This window comes from Balaenoptera physalus (assembly GCF_965194825.1).
Source record: "Balaenoptera physalus genome assembly, chromosome: 3".
Lineage (NCBI taxonomy): Eukaryota > Metazoa > Chordata > Mammalia > Artiodactyla > Balaenopteridae > Balaenoptera > Balaenoptera physalus.
In genome coordinates this window covers 173,289,026-173,305,059 of record NC_138890.1, presented here as the reverse complement: position 1 = coordinate 173,305,059, position 16,034 = coordinate 173,289,026, and the positions used below count along the sequence as shown (strand labels likewise).

Below are 16,034 nucleotides of genomic sequence, written 5' to 3'. Positions count from 1 at the left end.
ATATGTATTTATTTATACATATATATAAAGAGAACCACTGCTAACATTTTATTGTTTCAACTTCATATATATATTGCATACTTTATATAACATATATATTATATATATAAAGACTAAATCAAAACACTGTTAGCAGTGGTTCTTTTTAGATACGGGAAGTAAAACTGATTTTAAATTTAGTCTGCGTGTTTGCCACAGTTTCCAAATTTTCTATGGTGAAAATACATATTAATTTTCAATTAGAAAAAGTTCTTAATGTAATATCTGTTTAATTTAACTCAACATCAGATTCTGGAGCTTAGGATTGAAACTAAAATCCATTTATTGTGAGAGAATACTGCTCACATATTTATACATAAACATATAGCCTAAGTTCTGTCTTCATTTGTGTCTAGTGATGCCACCAGGTTGAAGACAGGAGAGTGAGAGGTTGGCCTCTCGGAGAACTGGGGCAGGAGTTGGTCTGCATGCTCCTAACCTGCTCAATACTGAACACGTGTATCCACATCCCACCGTGGGGACTGCTGGCTCTCACCACTGAGTGGAAGTCCTACAGTCCCAGCAGGCAGTGTGGCGCTTCTGGGGGTCAAAGGGATGCAGTCTGGGTGAGAAGGAGCGTGATGCTGCCTGATCCATGTAACGGGTGTTTTTGGTCCTTTGACGGTAGCTTCTTAGTGGTTGAGAGAAGTCAAATTACATAGAAAGGCATGAATGAAGGAAAGTAAGGCACTTAGCATCGCTTTTCAAGTTATTCATAAAGCACTGATTCATAAAGCGCTAATAAAGTACCCTGTTAATATGTTTTCTTAAAATTTAGTTTGCAGTGTTCAAGGTGCTCAGGGCTATTTCTTTATTTAAAAACAAAAACAACATCTGAATGAGATCTAAAGTTTAGAAATACCAACGTTTTTTTCTCTAAGCTGATCACAGAGGACAGACTTGATTTAGCGGGATGGATGGCGGGGAAGGGCAACGAGTAGAACCAGATACAGGAAGTAGGAGTGTAAACAGAAATTTAGCAAAATTAGCCTCCCTGTTGGTTTAATCCTCATTAGATACAGTTCCTAAATGAAGATAATAAAGTAAGAATAGATTTTCTCTCCTCTTCACTTATGCTAAATAATCACATCCTTAATTTAGGGTCACATGAACAAGACGTAAAGTGAATTAGTGAGAAAAATATCAGTGAGTGTGTAAGCATCATTTTATAAAACCTTCTCTGCCAAAAACCCACCACCTTTGAGATCTTCCAAAGGATCTCATTTCTTAAAGGAAAGAATTGACAGGTGTAGAACCACAAAGCACTCATCCTTGGGGCATTGCTCTGGCCAAAGCAGGTTCTTGGTACAGAAATAGCTAATGCATCATGCTTTTATTTTTCTAGCCTCTCAAAATTAGGAGAGGTTGTCCATTAGTTTAAATATTTAAATTTATTTACTTCTCGCACATATTTCTTATGACTATACTCTTTATCCAAGTAACAAGTGTTTCACAATTCTCCTTGGGCTCAGTCTGGCTTAAGAGTGATGGTAGCCATAGGCCTCTCCTCAGCTCTCATTGGCTGCCACCTCTGTGTGGCCTTTGAGAAGTCAATCTCCTGTCTCATCCTTGGTTTCTGTACCATGAGCTCTTTGGGTTTTCCTTCCCCATCTCTATTGGTCCTTCTCAGGCTTGCTCCCTTCCTCTGTTCCCTATGATGGGGTCTTCTCCAAGACTCTATGCCCGAGGCTCTGGTCACCTCTCTGACATCTCACTTCATCCAGTGCAGTCAGCTCCCTCCTGTGTGGATGGGTCTCAGTTCTTGATTTCTGGCCCCAGTCTTTCTCCCCAAATCCAGGCCTGCACTCATGTTATCTAGTGAATACCTCCACCTGGTTCCCACTAGTATCTTCAACCTCACCAACCAAAATGGAACCTATCCATTCTTCTCATCTCTGCTCTTCCTTATTTCTTACCTGTTTATGTCAATGCAAACATCCTCTGATCTTCCAGAGTGTTACTAGTTACATTAGTAACTATGATGCTTTTACTGAATGCCTACTATGATGCAGGCCTTGGGCTAAGTCCTCGGGTTATCTGCTTCTCAAGCTTGTGCTTGCTAACACGTTATACAGCTTCTTATTTATGTTTGAGTAGGAAAGAATTCTTTCTATCAAATTTCTTTAAATCACTTTGTGATTTAAAGTCCCCGCTTTTCACTATTGATGATTAAATTCTAAATACTTGGCTTCAGGTGTTAGCTATTTTGGCCCTTTCTCTCCCATCTCACCTTTCTGCTTAATCCATGCTCTGGTCAAATTAAACAGTCTGTTACTTTGCACATGCCATGTGGGATCCCATCTATGAGATCTGACTCACTTTTTTTTTTTTTTTTTTTGCCTTTCCACCTGCATGTCTAAATACTTCTTGTTAATCAACATACCTAAAAAGGCATTTCCAGAAACTGCTGTCTGATCTTTGCAAATGAGTCTCATGTCATCTGTATGCCATGTTCTTGGAAGCATCAAGACCTCTCTTGTATCACTTGCCAACATCTCCTTGACGTCAAGGAGATTCTCTTGTCTACTTAGACCTAAGTTACTCAAGAGTAGAGTCTGTGCCTAACTCATGTATGCATTATTGAGGGAGAGCTGTCCTCACTCAAGGATTTCTTCAATGAGTAGCACTGAGAAATGATTAGGTTAACACTGTACTTAGGTCATCAGGCTTACCAGTTAAGTGTCTCAAGCCTCCCAAGATCAGACACTGAATTATACAGAAATATAAAAGTACAATGAACAGTTTAAATATACATATTCTATTTGGGGAAGGTACTTTTAATTAAGATGTGGGGTGTATGTTTGGGCTGTGAACTAACAAGGTCCACTGATGTGCTTTAATCATGCCTTTCTGTGTTTAAAATAAGAGAACAATTGGAAAACAATTGCAACTAGTGTTTTCTCTCTGAGAACCAGCCCTTCACCGCCTGTGTTAGGATTCTGAAGTTGGTCTCCATCTCTAACTTTCACATGTCTGACAATGCTCAGTGTTGATCACAACCAAGACCTGGGACTGTCCCTTGGCTGGTACCTGATTCAACAAAGAAAATATGAAACTGCTGTTCTCACTCTTGTCTGTTACTTAATAGTCCCTTTAATGATAAGAAGTGGGGGACTTGATGGGACTAAATTAGCATTTAAAAGAAGAAAATCTTGACATTGTGATTTAATGAGCTTAGTGAAGCTATTGCTCTGAGCATTGTTGCAAAAATGATGTGAAATGGAGTAGAAGTTTGCAGCAAATCTGAATATATTAAATTCATTAAATGCTTGTTTAGCCACATACATAGAGCTATATGTTTAGCCATAAGGACAAAACTATTGATGTCACAGATGACAAGGTTAAGACCACAGCTGTGGAGTTCAGTGCATGAGACTGCCGCAGCTTCCTTATTTTGCTGAGTCTCAATTCTCTCATCTGCAAAAAGGAACATTGGCATCAACCTTGGCAGGTTATCGTGATAATTCAACAAAATAGTAAATAGCCAGTAGGTAGCTCTGTGCCTGGCACATGGTGGGCACTGAAGGAATAAATAAAGGAATAATGAAAAGAAAATAATATAATGGTTGGGAGGGTCATAGGTAATATCATGTGAGTATCAGGCTAAGGGGTTACACATTATCTGACAGACAATGAACAGTCATTTGTGGTTGTTCAGCAGGGGGTGACTTGTTCAAAACATGATTCTATGATGACTAATTTTGTACTAGTATAAAAAAGTGAACTGGAGGGGAAAGAGGATCAAGACTGGACATAATTGCAAAAGTCCATGCATGAGTAATGAATGTGGCAGTGCAAAATCAAAACAAAATGCAGATAGAAGAGAATTTAACAGAAGAGATCCCAAAATTGCTTGGTGAAAATATGAGAGAGAATCACTAAGGAAACACTTTCGATTAGGAGACCAAAAAAGAGTGAAAAATGGAAGTATTTGGAGGTAGAGTTAACTGGGGAAATGCTAAATTCAACTTTCAGAGTGTATTGAGTTAGACATGATTATGCAACATCATTGGAAGTGAACAGTAGAAAGTTTGGAGGGGGGACTAATGATTAGGAGAGATTCCAAGGAAGGATAGTCAGATTTAAATTTCAGCTCAACAGTTGGAGCCACATGAATAAATGGGAACTCTAAGAGGGAAGAAGACAGAGCAGAGCAGAGGCTAAAATGACAACAGTGAAGCTGAGGGGAACCCAGAGAGAGAGAATTGCTAGAAAGCAGGTGGTGCCCCAGTACTGTCCAGGCTATGAAAAGAAGCTCAGAAGTGAAGACTAAGGACAGGCCACTGGGTTGGTCAAAGAAAGGATTGGGAGCTGCAGTGACACTCCCAGTGCTGTCCTGCTGGACAAGAAGATACAAATTCAGATGGTGCTACATTGGGGAGAGAGGCTGAGAGGCCAGGAGCTCTCCCAGGTGCTGACCTGGTCTCCAACTGCTGAGGTTTATGGGCATTGGTGCACCTTTTGCTGTAGTTGTGGTGGTTGGTTCTTTCCTACGGGTGAGCTCTGTGACTTTGAAGGGGACACCAAGTGATAAACTTTTTTTTTAAAGCACCTATGGAAATATTCCCAGTGCTCTGCTGAATTTCCGAAGTAGGAAAATAGGTTGGGCTCCATTACCCTTTTAGAATACTGAGCTTGGAGCTAGTTTTCCCACCTGTGATACACTTGGATGAACCTTTATAATTGGACTTTAAAAAAGAATACACTATGAGGTGTGAGGTTTTTTATTTTTTTTTAGAACAGTAAGCCCACAAGAGCAAATTCTTTTTAGAATTTAGTTCCAGTCAAGAGATTAATGACTGTGCTATATTGGGACTTGGTTCCTCTTTTTCTCTGAATGGTGATTCTACCTCTCCCCAGAGATGGTTCTCTCCCCTCCCAGATCCAGGAAACTCCCCAGGCCTTCACAGCAGCTGGGGCTCTGTTGGTTTCTGCAGGCTTCTCCCATTCTGTAGTTGTTCTGATGTATGAAGTGCTTCTGTCTTTGAAGACTGGTTAATAATCTGGATTCATAAAAGTACTGGCAGTGGGGAGTGGGCTATAATTCGTTGATAACTTATTCTCTTGATACTTTATAGTAATACTCTCATACTCCTCCTATGTATGAAGAAGCTAAAAAGACGTAAACACCAGAATGAATAGCGATAGTCATGATTATCTTCCCTCCAACAGAAGTGGGATCAAGTACAACTTAGTGGTTGAGGGCTTATGATGCACTTTCATTCCCCAGAAGGCCGAGTGGATTTGGGTGCGATCAGGAGGGCTGGAGCCCAGGGAGTACAAGTGTGGGGAGGTCAGAGAGTGCAGTTTTATTTAAAGTGCTCATTGTATGCAGCACAGTAACAAGCTTCCCACCTGATCTCCTATGGGAAGTGGTGCATCTGGCTTGCTGAAATTAGTGGAGGGAATTGTTGAAAAAATGAAACCCAAAACAAATATCCTATGTGGTATTATGGGGTCTTGTTCACACACTAGGTGATCAGGAAAAAATTTCTACTTGACCAAAGATATCCAGATAAAAGAGAGAAGGATAAACTGGAAATATCATCCATGTCAGGCTGGGATGGTCGTATCACAGAAACCATTCATGCAAAAACAGAGGAGGAGACCAAGGAGTAAGCAAGTGGAGTATGACATACACAAGGTATTTCATGTTCTGGGCTCTGCTGACCCTTTCACTTCATCTACTATTAGTTTCCCAGAGGCATCCTGGGTTTCAAACATCCCATAATTTGGGGTTCCTTACCATGGGTAGAGTTTGTTCCTACTAGTTAGATGGAAATTTCTTGTCTATTTTATTGCATTGCCATCACAAGGGATAAATAGTTCACTGAGCTGTGCCTACACTTATTGCATCATGTACTTCTTGCATCCTTCTAATGTGACTATTGTACAAAGACCCAGACAAATTACTGTGTCCTCCAAAATTCCTTGTGTTGTACTTGCCTACCATATGCTGAGAAGCAACACTTTCTATCACAAGTGACATTATCCAGTGTCACATTTTGCCTTATCTCTGAAGATACAATGGTTGAGTAGCTGCTTCATTGTGGGCAAGATAGGAGCCAGGCCACCATGTTCTGTTACCATGCTTAGTACAGGGTGCTTTTGGATGCATGAAGGGCCATACAGATGGCTGGAATTTCAGGACCAGCCAGAGGATGTCCAGGTGGTATGTAATGTCCATTGGCTGCATCTCAGACTTTTGGTACTAAGAACAGAGTGATGCTGAGAGCAGGCAGGAAAAACCATCTGTGTGAATTCTGCTTCCAGCTGCCTGCAGGACAGGGGCAACTAGGTATGATGGGGGCGTGTGGTCTTTCTCCATGGTGGTCTCTTCCTGTCAAAAGAAGTGGGACGGATATTTTGGTGGTAGGACTGTAAATAAGCAGGTATTTTCATGGTTGGGAGAGGAGTATGTCTTGTGAACCTAGCTGGCTTCCCTCCCTAGGGTCCCTCCCCTTCACTTGTCCCATGGGCTCCATACTTGTATGCTTCTTTCTGGTCATGACCCTGGTGAGCAAGTGGAACTGAGTGGTACCAATTGGGCAGCTCTTTGGGCACACAAACTTCTGTGCAGTCCTCTCCCCACCCCAGACAGATTGGAGAGCACGGTGACCAAAGCCTAGATTTTGACAGGGTCATTCTCAGTTCTGTCCCTTCCTGGTCATCTCACCATGAGAAAATTACTTAACCTGTCAAGGTTTCTAGTTCCTCACCTGCCATTTGAGAAAAATTCTACCACTATATTGGTGGTGGTATAGGGATAAATGAGATGGCCCATTTAGAGATGCTTACCCACCATTTATCATTAAAGTAATGCTGTGTACTTTAAATTTCCTCCATCTGTCACTCACTGTCCCATTGTCACTGTCCAATGGATTATTTTTTAACCTATGTAAATAAAGCTCTACTACCTGGTTGTTTAACCTTACTAAACTCTCATCATTCTTGACAGTAGCTACTTCAAGATGCAAGACGTCCCCTCCTCCAAATAATTAATCCCAAATGTCAATTCAGTGTTACCATTGAAATACAAATACTACTTCTACCAGTTTGCAATTTTAATCTCATCAGTGATTTTTTTTCTTTTTAATTAGAGAAGCTCAAAAGGAATAAATTTTCAACACAAAAAAAGAAATGGTAATTATGTGACACAATGGAAGTGTTAGCTAACACTATGGTGGTAATCATTTTGCAATAGGTAAGTGTATCAAATCAGCACATTGTACACCTTATTTTTTTAATTTTTATTCTTATTTTTTAAAATAAATTTATTATTTATTTATTTTTGACTGCATTGGGTCTTCGTTGCTGCGCGCGGGCTTTCTCTAGTTGTGGTGAGAGGGGGCTACTCTTCATTTCGGTGCATGGACTTCTCATTGTGGTGGCTTCTCTAGTTGCGGAGCACGGGCTCTAGGCACATGGACTTCAGTAGTTGTGGCACGTGGGCTCTAGAGCACAGGCTTAGTAGTTGTGGCCCAGGGGCTTAGTTGCTCCGCGGCATGTGGGATCTTCCTGGACCAGGATTCGAACCCGTGTCCCCTGCATTGGCAGGCGGATTCTTAACCACTGTGCCACCAGGGAAGTCCCTATTGTACACTTTAAATTTACACAATACTATATGTCACTTATATCTCAGTGAAGCTGGAAAAGATACATTTTCTGTCTGTTGCTTGCAAGCCTTCTTTGAACTAAAATTAAAAAGATTCCCAACAGACTAGAGAAAGAACTCAGAGAATAGTGGGGTCTTAGAATAGAAAGGAATCCAGGAAGCATTGTCCAGGCAACCCAGGCTCACTGTCCCGGAAAAGAAGGAGTCCTCAAGGCCATAGGTCTTGATCTTGTCTGGATGTTAGAATCACCTGGGAACCTCTTAGAAATCCCAGTGCCCAGGCTATACCCCAGACCCATTAAATCAGAGCAATAGCATTTAAAAGACTCAGATGGTCCCAGCGGGCAGCTGTCAATTCAGAGGCCTGGTGATTCAGAGATGTCTCAGCTGATGGTTACTCTATCCTTGATGCAAGATCCCAGTGGTGAGGAACTCAGCATCTTATGAGTTGGTTGATTACTTGGTTAGTGTCTTAGAAAGCTCGGCCTGCTATAACAAAACATCATAAACTGGGTGACTTATAAACAATAGATATTCATTTATCACATTTCTGGAGGCAGAAAGTCAGGGATCAGAGTTCCAGCATTGTCAGGTTCTGGTGAGAGCCCTCTTCCAGGTTGCAGATGGCTGCCATTCCACTGTGTCCTCACATGGTGGAAAGAAAGTTCACTCTCTCTCTGGCTTCATTTTATAAGGGCACTAATCCTATTCCTTATAAGGGCACTAATCCCATACTCTTCCTAAAGAGTAAAACACTCATTACCAAAAAACCTACTGTGACCTGCCCTATCTTGCTCTGATCCCCCAGAGTCACCATGCACTAAGGAAACTGGAAGTTACCCATGATCATAGGAAAGGCAGATTTCTTCCATTTAGGCTGACCCTGGGAGTGGGCCTGCAGGTTGTGACTTGAGGTGGGAGTGGGAAGCAGGAGGGGATCCAGAGGACAGGAATTGACCAGCTGGTGTTTGAATTTCTTCAAACAGGGGTCACTTCTTTTGGCTTATCCACAGGGTGTCTCTGGCCTGAACTCTGAGAATGCCAATAATTCAGAACACTAATGCTTCCCAGGTTAAAAAAAAAAAAAAAGAGGAGCAAGGTGTGGACAGAGTTGAATGTTGGCTTCGTCACAGGTGTGCAGGTGACAGGGCCAGGGAATAGCCACAGAGCTCAGGAGAGTGATTTCACTAGGAGAGTGGGGAGCCCTAAGGCCAGTGTCCAAGGACCAAAGTGGGATGAAAAGACCGAGAGCTCATCTGGCATCAGAGAAAAGAGAAGGAGGTCCAAGGTGGGGCACTTTGGAGAGGCTAAGGCCACATGGATAAGTGGCCATTGGTTTGGCCATTCCTGTGGCATCTTAAACATTCAACACTTGAAGTCAAAAAGTTAATCCTATTATCTTTTTCTCTAAAAAAGAATTTGATTCTTTTATTGACAAAAGATTAAGTAGGAAATGGAAACAGGGATGATTTAAAATAAAAAAGTGAATGAGGGAAAGGACATGAAAAGGGACATAGGTTGGGGAAATAGAAGGTCAAGGAGACACATTTCCTTCTCTACGTCTTTACAATCCTAACCCAAGAATCTATTCTCACATCAGGTTGGGCTGTGTCAATGACCACCAGGACAAATATACTTAGTCCCCACTAAAATAGCAATAACATCTTTAATTTGCTGTGTCTTGTTCTGGAAGAATTGTTGGTTAAAGAATGTTTTAAGAAAAGTGAAGAGGATAATTTGAACTAAAAATCAAAGAAGAAGAAGGGTGGGGAGGGGAGGGATAGTTAGGGAGTTTGAGATTGACATGTACACACTGCTATATTTAAAATAGATAACCAACAGGGACCTACTATATAGCACAGGGAACTCTGCTCAATATTCTGTAATAACCTAAATGGGAAAATAATTTGAAAAAGAAGAGATACATGTATATGTATAGCTGAATCAGTTTGCTGCACACCTGAAACTAACACAACATTGTTAATCAACTATATTCCAATATAAAATTAAAAAAAAATGAGTCCCTTTAAAAAAATAAAATAGATAACCAACAAGGACCTACTGTAAAAAAAAAAATAGCTAATCTCATGTTAAGAAATGTAGCAATAATCCAAATGGAATAGATTATGCTTTTGAAATATACATGTGACAGGGGTCTTTCCACTTAAAAAAAAATCAAAGAAGCAGCTCTTTGCTTGGACAGTTTGGTTGCCAGCCCTCATTGGGAAGTGTGAGTGGGGAGCTAATTTACTCAAATCACCCATTCAGAGTCTTCATCCCATATCTGTGCCTGAGTAGCCCCTGCAAGTTTGAGAAGAACTGGATGCCATGCACAGTGACGTGCCCTGGGGACAGTGGGCTTGAAGGGACTTCGGATCAGTCCCAAAGGAGCCCTGGGTGTTTGGAACTCAAGACAGATGTTCAGGTGTGGAGAAGGTTTAGGGCAGCTTGATCTGTTGTCTCACGCAGCTTCCCAAAGTGTCAGCTCCCGTGGGGAGGTGATTTATCTGTTGTGACAATCTGGCACCAGAGCTGTTTGCTGATCCTGCTGAGCAAGGTCGACGAGGATGCTCGCTGGTACATTTGAGATGAGGAGAAGTTTTGTAGTCTGTGGCTAGGATTGAAATGGACTTTGCGTTGGAAGCGTTAGGAAAGATGCCTGGTATTTGCCATTGCTTTGACAGTGAATGGGAAAAATAATGACCGCATGGAGCTCAGACTGCCCATGACAGCTCTGGTCCGATTCATTTCTTTTTGGATCTTTTTCTTTGATTAGGAGGACAGTGTGGTTGCTGCTTCTGGAGCCACTGTTGGGATCTCAGGGCACCAGCCAGCACGGTTGTCTGAGGGGCACCATCAAAGACACATTTACACCCAGCAGAGACTGAGAGTGATGTGTGAGTGGTGATTTAATAGTGAACCAACCAAGAGAGGTGGAGGAGCACACGCCTGATAGAACAAGCCCTTCATTATCTGACTGGTCTCCTCGGAAACTCATAAAAAAGAGAAATTAAAACACACTTTACCACCAGGCTGGCTATCATCTAATAAAAAATATTGGCTAATGCTTTGTTTCAGTGCCTGCCCCCCTACAAATGATGTGCAAACCATGAATAAAGTATTGATTTAACTGCAATGGATCCCGTCAGTTGTCTTGGGATTTGTACATGTTAGATAGAGTCTGACACATTCACAATAAGGAAAAATGCTTCCAAGGAGTGCAGGATTCTGCAGGAAGACCTGGACAGGAAACTGACAGCTGCTCCCTGGTGTGAAGGACTTAGAGAGGGCAGGCCAAGGTGTCCTTGTATAGGGGGCAGATCCGTTCCCTAGTCCTGGTGGCTTTTCAGAGATTGATGCAGCTGTAGGGACATCAGCAATTGGTGTCAGGAGGGGGCAGTATCGCTCCCTTGCTGGTCACCTCCTCTTGGCTCCTGCTGGTGCATTGCATTGACCTTGCACCCATCCATCTGCTATCAGGCAGACTCTGGACAAGTCCATGTAAGATAAAGTGGCCGATGAAAGTGTGTTGAGCACAAGGTGACTAGCACAACTCATTAACTCTGTCATCAGTTACAGTTCGAGCTGGGGAGCCACGTGGTCAGGAACTTGGCTCACGTGACTCAGACCCTCCACAGGCACAGCGCTGGGAGACTCTGGCTCGGGTATCTGACCTCATCGCTTCTCTGTTCTCCCATCTGTGAAGTGGGGAGAGCAATAATTTCCCTGAGTTGTTGAGAGGAGCGACGTGGGACATTGAACTGTAAAATACCAAGCATATGGTTAGTTCACAATAAATGGGAGAGGTTGCTCTGTGGTCTGCAGGCTAGAGAAGAGGGTGGTTTCATGTAATGGAGCCCAGGGCAGTGAAGGTGGCCATTCGTGGACATTTTGTGAACATCCAGGATGTGCCATGCACTGAGCTAAACTGTGGGAAGATGCCCAAGAAGAAGGTCCAAGTGCTGATGTGAGGGAGCTGCATGTTACCAGACAGCAAGAGGTACACTGTGCAGATCATGATGCCTGGGATCCTGGGGCTGCCGTGACAAAGGACTACACACTGGGTGGCTGGAAACAAGGACATTTATTCTCACACAGTTCTGGGAGCCAGCAGTCCAAGATCAAGGTGTTGGCAGAGGGGTTCCTTGTGAGGGCCATGAGGGAGAATCAGCCCAGCTTCTGGTAAGGGCTCAGCATTCCCATTCCATGGCTTGTAGATGCATCGCTCCAATCTCTGCCTCTGTTGTCACATGGCCTTCCCTCTCCGTGCCTTCCTTTTCTGTCTCGTATAAGGACACTTGTCACAGTGTTCACCCCAATCCAGGATGGTCTCATCCCAATAGCCTTACCTCAGCTACATCTGCAAAGACCCTTATTAGGGTACCGTTTGGAGGTTCCAGGTGGGCATATCTTCTGTGCGGGCACCATTCATCTCACTGCATGTGGGTGCAGTGGAAGCACCAAGGAGGTGCTGGTTTCTCAGAAAGGCAGCCTCTCAGCTGTGGAAGCCCATGGGGGGTTGACAGAGGTTGGAGAGGGGGTGAACAGGGTGTTGTGAGCAAGGCACACAGAGCACGCAGAGGCTAGGAGGAGAGGAAGGGTGTGGAAGTGAAACACTCCCCTTAAAACAACTTGTCTCTCCAACACATCGCTGTGGGAAATCTTAGCACGGCCAGGAATCTTGGGAGATCTTATTTTCTACATCTTGGTATTAGATTTGACTCACACTTTTTTGAATTTTGGGTATCAGCCTGGGATGGTGGCTTTTAGAGGCAGGGAAGCGAGTTTGCACCTGGGCCATTCCTGGGAGAAGTCCGTTGATCTTTCTGAATTGCAATGATATTCTCCTGCAAAAACAGGGGTCCTTGTACAAACATTCCGTTTTGCTGGAGTATTACATGATATAATGAAGGAAATGTTGCTGCATGTCACAATAGCTCATTTCAAGGCTATTTCCTTCCCTCCTCTTGCGTACTCTCATAGGTCAACTCTTAGGCAGCCCCTTATATTAAATTGTACTTTAAATTAAAAAATTAAAATGTAGCTATTTCCAGGAGAACGTTTCCTTGTGGATACAACCTGCTCTGTGCAACCTAATTTTATGACTTTTAGCTTCATCCCGTGAACTACTTTCTGAACCACTATTTAATAAGCAATAGACAAAAAGGGTCACATAGCTGGCTGAACACCCCACCTCTGTGGGCACAGGGGTGGGCTGTAGGGGGAAGGCATATTGCTGTGCTCACAGGGACTAACTCAGTGAGAGATCTGTGCTTCTGGGGTAAGAATATCCTCACTGTTCATCGTAAACACAGGCCTTCCTCTTTCCTTCTGTAGAATGGATGGTTCTGTCTCTTACCCACTTTCAGGTCTCATTTTCTTCCCTTATGATAATGTCAACCATGTCTCCTGTACTTGTTTTAGGGAAGAGTCCAGGAATGTTCCTTGTTGTCCACAAGGCATCTGATTTGTGCTGAAAATGGGAGAAGGTGACCCCAAATTTCCTGGGAGGATAGGACCCTTCTTTGTGGACAGTCCTTATTCAGGTTTGGCCTTAAATGACCCATCGTGCAGATTCCTCCTCACCTAGTCCTAGACTGTGGCCATGCTGTGTTTGCTTTGCTCTCCCAGGAGCAGAGGGTCTGTCTGCGGTCACACAGCAGCGCACTGTGACACAGAACCTACCTGATAAGGGGTCTTGGAGACTCTGCTGCCCAGTTCATACCCACTGCCTGTTTATGTGGTCCAGATGGTACTTCCCCTGTTAAATGGTGAATATTAAACATTGGACAGAGTCTAAAATCTTTGAACTTCAAGATAAATGTTATCTTGGTTGGAGCTGCACTACAATGAAGTATTTTCTTCCAGAATTTCTCAGCTGGCCTTGGAAATGTTTAAAAGAACACTGAGAACAATGCTTTAAAAATTGCCTATAATATGGCATCATCCTAATGCTCCTGATGATGACTCGTGTCATCGGATTTTGTCCTGTTATGGGTTCTGTGCGTCATCTGATGTGACTTGTTCTAAGTTCCATTGACCCTTTAGAAAATTCTGAAGTTACTTTGTATTTTTCAAGGTCTTTGAAAATTAATTTTTTGACTATCAGTAATCCTGTCATTTTCTGAATATAGAAACATTTTTGATATTACAGAAAACACATTCTCTGACTCTGTGACAAATATAAAAATTCAAAATCAATAAATAATACCCTGATAGAAGACCTATGCATTAGAAATAACTATTAAAAAATGTTTTATATACCTCATTGATCAGAAAAGGAAATGAAACAAGAAATTTGGAACCAAACTATAATGGAAATGTATATATTGCAAATTTTAAGGTACAGTTTAAGAAGTTCCTGCAGGGAACTTGATTGACTCAAATCTGTATATCATAAAAAAAGAAAGATGGAAAATTAAAAAGCCAAGTATTGAACTTAAATTAGGAGAAAACAATTAGTGGAATAAATTGATGGAAAGAATAATAAAACAAAAGATAAGAAATTAATGAAATATACAATAAATAACATTACAGAAGGTCAACAACAACCATAAAAATCTGGTGCTTTACAAAGAACGTTTAAACATCAACTAATCTTGGGCAAAATCAATCAAGACAAAGACAGTTGTAAATTAATATTAAGAGTAAAATGGGGACATAATACAGACAGAGCAGAGTTTAAAAATTATAAGCCAATATCAAGAGAAAATTTTATGGCATTGACCTAAAACCCCACAAAACCCCAAAACTAAAACCCCAAATTGACACAAGAAGATATAAAAAACCTATATAGGCCCTGAATTAATTCTCAGGGCTACCCACAAAAATGTATCAGGGACAGTTGACTTTATTGGCAATTTTACAAAACCTTCATGAATTAGGTAACCTCCTATCACATACAAACTGTTCTGGAATACTAAAAGAACAGGAAAATGTCTCAACTACTTTTCTAAATCTAGGATAACCTTGTTTCTAAATGAAACACGGAGCGTATAGACAAAGAAAAGAGTCACCAAAGATCATAGATGTAAACATTTAAATAATACATGAGAAAACCAAATTCAGTAATGAATAAATAAAAAATGATAAATAAAATGAATATATCTAAAAAAATTTTAAAAATACATGCATGCATGTGTATGCATAGACACACACATATACACATACCCCATTAAAGTGTATTACGTATGAAGTATGGTAAATATTAGAAAATTGTGGTTATGCTATTACAAATAAGTACATATTTTATTTTATTTAATTTATTTTTTTGATTTAATAAAGTTTTATTTTTCAAAATGTACAGTTCGTGGGACCTATTCATGCATCTTCACCAGAAGTTGGGGCATCTCCACCCTTGGTGTTTCTGGTGTAAATTACTTGAGCTCTGTGCTTTGAAGCCAGTTTAGTAAGTCCTTTACTAAGGAGCTCCTGAAGGGCTGCCCTGGCCAGGGAACCACGAATCTTCAGCCTCTCAGAGATGACAGCTGGAGTTATAAGCTTACAGTTGGGAATTTCTTTACAGAGTTTGTCATATGTTGCTTTGTCAAACAAGACTAGGTTATTGAGCTTGTCCTGAACTTTGCCTTTGGACCACTTCTTCTTTTTGGCCTTGCCCCCAGATTTTTTCACTGGGTCTTTGTCTTTCTTGGCCAACTTTCCGGCATCTTTCTTCTACCTGTCGTCCTTGGGTGGCATAGTGAAGCCGGGAGAGCAGCTGCTACCATTGCGCCTCACTAAGATGTCGGACAAAAAGGGTAAGTACATATTTTAAAACAATCTAAATTTCTACCAATTAGGGATTTGCTAAAGATATTGAGATACATCCTTGTGATGGAATTTTTATGGAGCAGGTAAGATGAATACATTATATCCACAAATATCAATGTGGATTTATCTAAAAAAAAAAAATAGGATGAAAAAGCATTGTTTTTGGAAAACAGTATGAAGTTTCCTCAAAAAATTAAAAATAGAACCAAGATATGATCCAGCAATTCCATTTCTGGCAATTTATTCTATTTATTCGAAGGAAACAAAATCACTAACTCAAAAAGATTATCTACACTCCCATATTCACTGCAGCGTTATTTACAATAGCCAAGATATAGAACAACCTAAATGTCCATCAATGGATGAATGGATAAAGAAGGTGTGTGATGTATACACACACACACACACACACACACACACACACAATTGAGTATTATTCAGCCATAAATAAAGAGAAACTCCTGCCATTTGTGACAACATGGATGGAGCTTAAGGGTATTATGCGAAGTGAAATAAGTCAGACAGAGAAAGACAAACACTGTATAATCTCACTTATATATGGAATCTGAAACAAAAAACAAAAGGAGACCCTCCCCAAACAAACTCATAG

The 16,034-nt window shown here is 41.4% G+C and overlaps 1 pseudogene across 1 annotated transcript; it reads right to left on the bottom strand.

Moving 5' to 3' along the window:
• Positions 1 to 2,187: 2,187 nt before the first annotated feature.
• LOC309657250 (small ribosomal subunit protein eS25 pseudogene) lies at positions 2,188 to 15,367 on the bottom strand (annotated as a pseudogene). Its single transcript has one exon. The product of its transcript is annotated as a small ribosomal subunit protein eS25 pseudogene (transcript).
• Between the last annotated feature and the right edge of the window lie 667 nt (positions 15,368 to 16,034).